Source organism: Mauremys reevesii, unplaced genomic scaffold (genome assembly GCF_016161935.1).
Source record: "Mauremys reevesii isolate NIE-2019 unplaced genomic scaffold, ASM1616193v1 Contig175, whole genome shotgun sequence".
NCBI classification, from domain to species: Eukaryota; Metazoa; Chordata; order Testudines; family Geoemydidae; genus Mauremys; species Mauremys reevesii.
Window position 1 is genome coordinate 41,804 of NW_024100799.1, and position 5,180 is coordinate 46,983.

At 58.3% G+C, this 5,180-nt stretch overlaps 1 long non-coding RNA gene across 1 annotated transcript; it reads left to right on the forward strand.

The window, feature by feature from the left end:
• The first annotated feature begins 306 nt into the window (after positions 1-306).
• LOC120393271 lies at positions 307-1,325 on the forward strand. The gene is made up of 3 exons (XR_005591989.1): positions 307-326; positions 434-571; positions 1,300-1,325. It is a non-coding gene; the product is annotated as an uncharacterized LOC120393271 (long non-coding RNA).
• The last annotated feature ends 3,855 nt before the right edge of the window (positions 1,326-5,180 follow it).

Genomic DNA, 5,180 nt, shown 5'->3' on the forward strand with positions numbered 1-5,180 from the left:
GTTCTAGCCAAGGTCTCACAGGCTAGGAATTGAACCCAGCATCCCAGGCCTTAGCCCGCAGCCCAGCCCACCCCTCTAGGTGCCCTGGGAGAGCGTGGGAAGGACGAAATCCCTGCAGCAATGTCTGTCTCCTGTTCTTATCTGCAGGCCACAAGAGCCCTATATGTGATCCTGCAGGAGCAGGCCTGCAGGCAGGAAGTGAAGGAGCTCTTCCCTCAGCTCTATGTCGCGCTGCTCTTCCACGTCACCCACACAGTGCAGCACACTGCTTCGCAGGAGAGGGAGCATAACCAGGAGGACACGGCTGCACCCCTCAGCCCCGTCAGGTACCGCCAGCCCGACACCCAGCCTGGGTTCTGCAGCGTCGCCCGCAGGCACGCAGCAGGGCCTGGCCTGGGCTCACTCAGTAACAAGAGGCTCGCTCTGCACACAGGTTCGCGGTGAAGGCCATGGAAGCTTTGCTTCTATGCGCTGGCTACAAGGAGCAGGCCACCTTCATGATGAAGCATGGCCGCTGGGACCTGCTCATGAGCTCCGACACGCACCACAAAGGTGTCTGCCTGCTTGCCCGGTGAGTGCTGCCCAGACCCGATCACAGCAGCAGCTCCTCCTGGCCCAGGACACGGCCACATTGCCTTCCCTGCTGGGTGAGACGGCTCCCAATCGCCTGCATGGAACAGGCCGCAGCCTCTGTGCTGTTGGCCAAGGGGTCAGTCGGCTACTTCTCCACCCTGCGCTGCCTGGCGTAAACCGCTTCCTGCATGGCTCTGGCAGGCATGGCTGGGCAAAGACAGCCTCCGCCATGTCTTTCCGCAGCGTTGGTGTAGCCCTGTCAGACCCAGCACATGAGAGAGACAAGGTGGGGGAGGGAATGTCTTTGGTTGGCCCAGTGACTGTGGGTGAGAGAGAAGCTAACACAGAAAGCTCCAGCGCTTGTCTTGGGTGAATCTAAGATATTCTCTCACCCACCCTTCTGTCTCTCATCACCCAATATCTGGGCACATGAGGAAGACCACCGACCCCACCAACACCCTTCTTTGTCTGCAGTTCTCTTGAAGCCCCAGCACTATGTGCTCAGAGCTGGCCTCATGGAAGGGCTCCCTGTCGAGTGATTAAGGGTTTGGGTCTCTAGCACATAAGCCGCTGGGCATTTTAAGCCAGCAGGAACTAGTCTGTGCCAGCTGCGCGTGACTAGTCGCCGGGATCCCCTGTCCTGTGGCACTGGTCTGGTTAGATTCGTAAATGGAGGACCAGTCCTTGCCCACCTTGATGATGTGGTGTTTGTGTTTCCTATGCCAGGGCCATGGTTTCGCTCAATGTCGAGGCGAAACTGGATTTTCCACCATGTCATGGCCATCCTCAACGATCGGGACGATAGGCGATGCGTCCCGGCCGTGGCGCTCTTCATTCAGGTGAGCCTCACCAGCGGGTGAGGGTCGTGAGCGCCCCGGCCCAGCGGTGACTGGGGCATGGGGCTGACCTATGGCCAGGGACGGCAGATTTGTAGAAATTTTGGTGGTGCTCAGCAGAACCTGCCCCTCCAAACTCTGCCCCCCTAAACTCTGCCCCCACCTGCCTAAGTCTCTGGGAGGGAGTTTGGGTGGGGAGGGCCTGGGGTGCAGGCTCTGGGATGGGTCAGAGGGTGGGAGTGCAGGAGAGGGTGGGGATGCAGGCTCTGGGCGGGAGTTTGGGGACAGGAGGGGTGTGGAGGGAGGGGGTGCAGGCTCTGGGAAGGAGTTTGGGGGCCGGAGTGGGGTGCGGGAAAGGGGTGGGGGGGCAGGCTCTGGGAGGAGTTGGGAGGGTGCGGCGCGTATCTGGGGCCAATGGGCCAATGGAACTTGCCGCTGATGCCTATGGCCAGGAGAGGGGTGGCCCTGAAGGCCCTGGGGTGGGTGGGTGAGCAGGGGCAGGAAAGCTCCTACAACCCTAGGGGTGGAGTCACTCAGTCTGGGCATTGTTACCTGGCCCAGCTGGTGTCACGGGGCTGGAGCAAGGCCCAGGGTCAGGTGTCTCTTGTTCCCCAAGACTCAGTTCCATAGAATGGTCCCTTGTGTGACCTCGGCCCTCGAGCCCCCTCTGACATCCGTGTGCCATGTGCAGGCCGGGCAGCCGCCTGCCCATTCATGGCCAGTTCACCTGCCCCCCGCAGACCGGGCGACCCTTTGGAGCACAAGGCTGCAGACCCCCCCCCCCCCGCACACACCACTGCTCCGTGTGCAGCTGAGCCTTAGTGAGGGAGCAGGGCAGGCCTTGATCTCAGCTGGAGCCTCGAGGGGCCGTCGCGCTAGAAGCGTTTCAGTGGGGCCCACACGGTGACCAATCGCGATGCCCTGCATGCAGCCCATGCCGGGCCTTGGCCAGTGGAGCTTAGGGCCCGTGGCAGAGATGAGTCGCGAGAGGCCAGCCTGTTCTCTAGCTTGATTTGCTGTTGGTGTGTTAGCTCCTCAAGTGCCCTGACCTTGGCAGCGAGCTGGAAGACGCCATCGTGGAGGAGATGAGCGGGCTGCTGAGCGACCCCAAGACCGTGGTGCGCTGGTTGGGGCTCAAAGGCCTCCTCAATCTGGCCCTTCACCCAGAGAAGGTGAGAGGGGAGGAGGGCTGGGGGATAAACCCAGAACCGCAGGGAGCTGCTGCAGGGCTGGGGTATTGAAATCTTCCCGGGGGTATGGCCCTGGCCTGGAGTCAGGAGCCCTGGCTTCTATTCCTGGCTCTGCCACTGACCTGCGGGGTGCCCTTGGGCAAGCCCCTGCCTGGCCTTTGTCTGCTGTTCTGCAGGGCAGGGCCTGGCTCCTGCAGGGTGCGTCTCTAGGTGTGTGGAGCATCTGGCACAGCTGGGCCTGATTGTGTCTGGGGTCTCTGTGATCCAAAGAACCCTAGCACTAGAGTAGCAGCAGAGCTGCAGACTCTAGACCCCCAGGGAATGCTGGCGACCCCAGTGATCAGGGACGCTTGGATAGAGCCATTTCACTACAATTAGGAACCATTTTTTCCTATAAATCCCCTTTTAAAGCCTCATAGGTTTTAACTGTTGACGTCACGGCTCTGTCCTGCAGCACTCGCTCCTCTGAAGAGCTCTGGAAGGGCCTTTTGCTGCTAAGATCTCATAACAAGTTTGATACCCACAATATAGTGAAGTCAGAGAAAGCCCTTGGGACTTAAATACACAGATCTGACAGCCTGGTAAAGAGGAGACAATCTGAAGGCAACTCTCGTTAATGATAATTTACTTCGCCTGAGAATAGGGGGGTCAGTCCGGTTTATTAAACCCGGACTATGACTAGATCGGACATGGAGAGGGCGTGACTGTAATTCTCTTTGTTATACACCATTCCCATCGTTCCATGCACTTCAGCCTGGTTTTCACTTGCTTGTGGTTCATTTTCCTTTCCGGAACCGGTTAGCCTGTATATGACCTATTTTTCCCTGATGCCGGTTGAGATTTTGTGGGGCTGTCTTTGAAAGGTTGAAAAACCAAACACAGAAATGACTGAATCTGGCTTTTAGTAACAGCCTAACCCTAGAACTAGTGTGCAAAATCGACTCCCTCCCCTAGGCTGGGCTGTAAGGACCAGGATTCAGGAGAACCCAGGTTCGGTTCCTGGCTCTGCCAGACTCCCTAAGTGACTGTGGGCGAGTCCCGTAACCTCTCTGTGCCCGAGTTCCATGTCTGTACAATGGGGATAGAAATCCTGCCTTCGTGTGTCTAGCCTGTAAGCTCCAGGGCAGGGACCGTCTCTTCCTGTGCCTGGAAAGCCCCCAGCACAAGCCCTCATTGCAGACAGGCCCTCGAGGTGCTATTCGAACAATAATACACTTGATTTATTTGGGGTCAACGTGTTGTGTAGAGAACTTTCCACGGATGATATCTGCTAATAAAAACCATCCCCTGAGATCTGGAGTACAAGGAAGCAGCTGCTTATGTTGCAGGTTGCCGGACCCACTGCCCGTGATCTTAGCTGGCTGTGCAAAGGCTTTGAGGCTGTAATATGTCTCTGGAGGCAGGGGCGCTGGAAGACTTTTTATAGTGGAGGTGCTGCACACACCCCCTTACCCCTGTCCACACACCCCTCCACCACTAGAGCTTTGGTCAGGAGCAGGGCCATGGCTCCAGGAGGCGGGGGCGGGGGGTGGATGGGGCAAGGGGACCAAGGCTGGGGCCATAGCTGGGGGTTGGCACAGGGCCGGCAGCTGGGACCCTGTGTGTGGGGCCAGGAGCAGAGCCCTGCGTAAAACCTGGGAGTGCTGCAGCACCCCCAGCACCCCTAGCTCCCATGCCTCTGTCTGCAGGGGAGGCAGACATTGTTTTGGAAATGGCTTGTTGGGTCACTGGGGGGTGTTTCGTAAAGCAGCTCCTTGTTTCACACAGGTGGGGAAACTCCAGCATCTGCTGCCAGATGTCCTGGAGCGACTCCAGGAGGTAGACAGAGACCTCATCCAAGGCCATCGCCGTGCTGAAACACCTCCTCGCCGGCATGGACAGGCAGAGCGCCAGCTGCGCGGCTGTGCAAGTGGCTGCGCAACTCCTGCCGTTGTTTCATGATGTAAGGCCTGGCAGCTCACAGGAGATCCCATCAAACTGCAGACATGTGAGTGGGGGCTAGGGGGTGGGCTAGCAGGGCCTGTGCTATGGTCCTAGCCAGAAAACGGATTGTCATAAATCATGAGCCCATTCCCGCCTTCCTCTCACTCTCCATGAGAGCACATGGCAGAAAGGATGGGAACCCTGGTGTCCCGCAGGCCTACTGACAAGGATGAGGGCAGCCTGGGGACGAGGCTCCCCTTGGGGAAGGATGTGCATTCCTGAGCCTGCATGCAGCGAGGGGGCCTCTGCAGCACAGGGTGCTGCAATGCTCTTGCTGGCTTCCAGGGTGACAAGTGATGGTACCTTGGTGAAAATCTGCCCCTCCTTTCCCTGGCCAGGAATCCTACAGCTGGCCTGTCAGTTCCATAAGGAAATGGCTCTGTCTGTAGGTTCTACAGCTACTGCCCTTTCCTCTCCTCTTCGTTCTCATGGCAGGGCAGCGTCAAAGGAGGGGAAAGTTCTCCTCAGATCTTTTGTACCCACAAACTAGCCCCCACTGGTGCATTCACCAGACTGATGTTCAGTCCCACACTGGGTGGCGAGATCCAGCAAGCGGGCAGGAGAAAGGGGCCCATCCATTACTGCCTTCCAGGGGTAA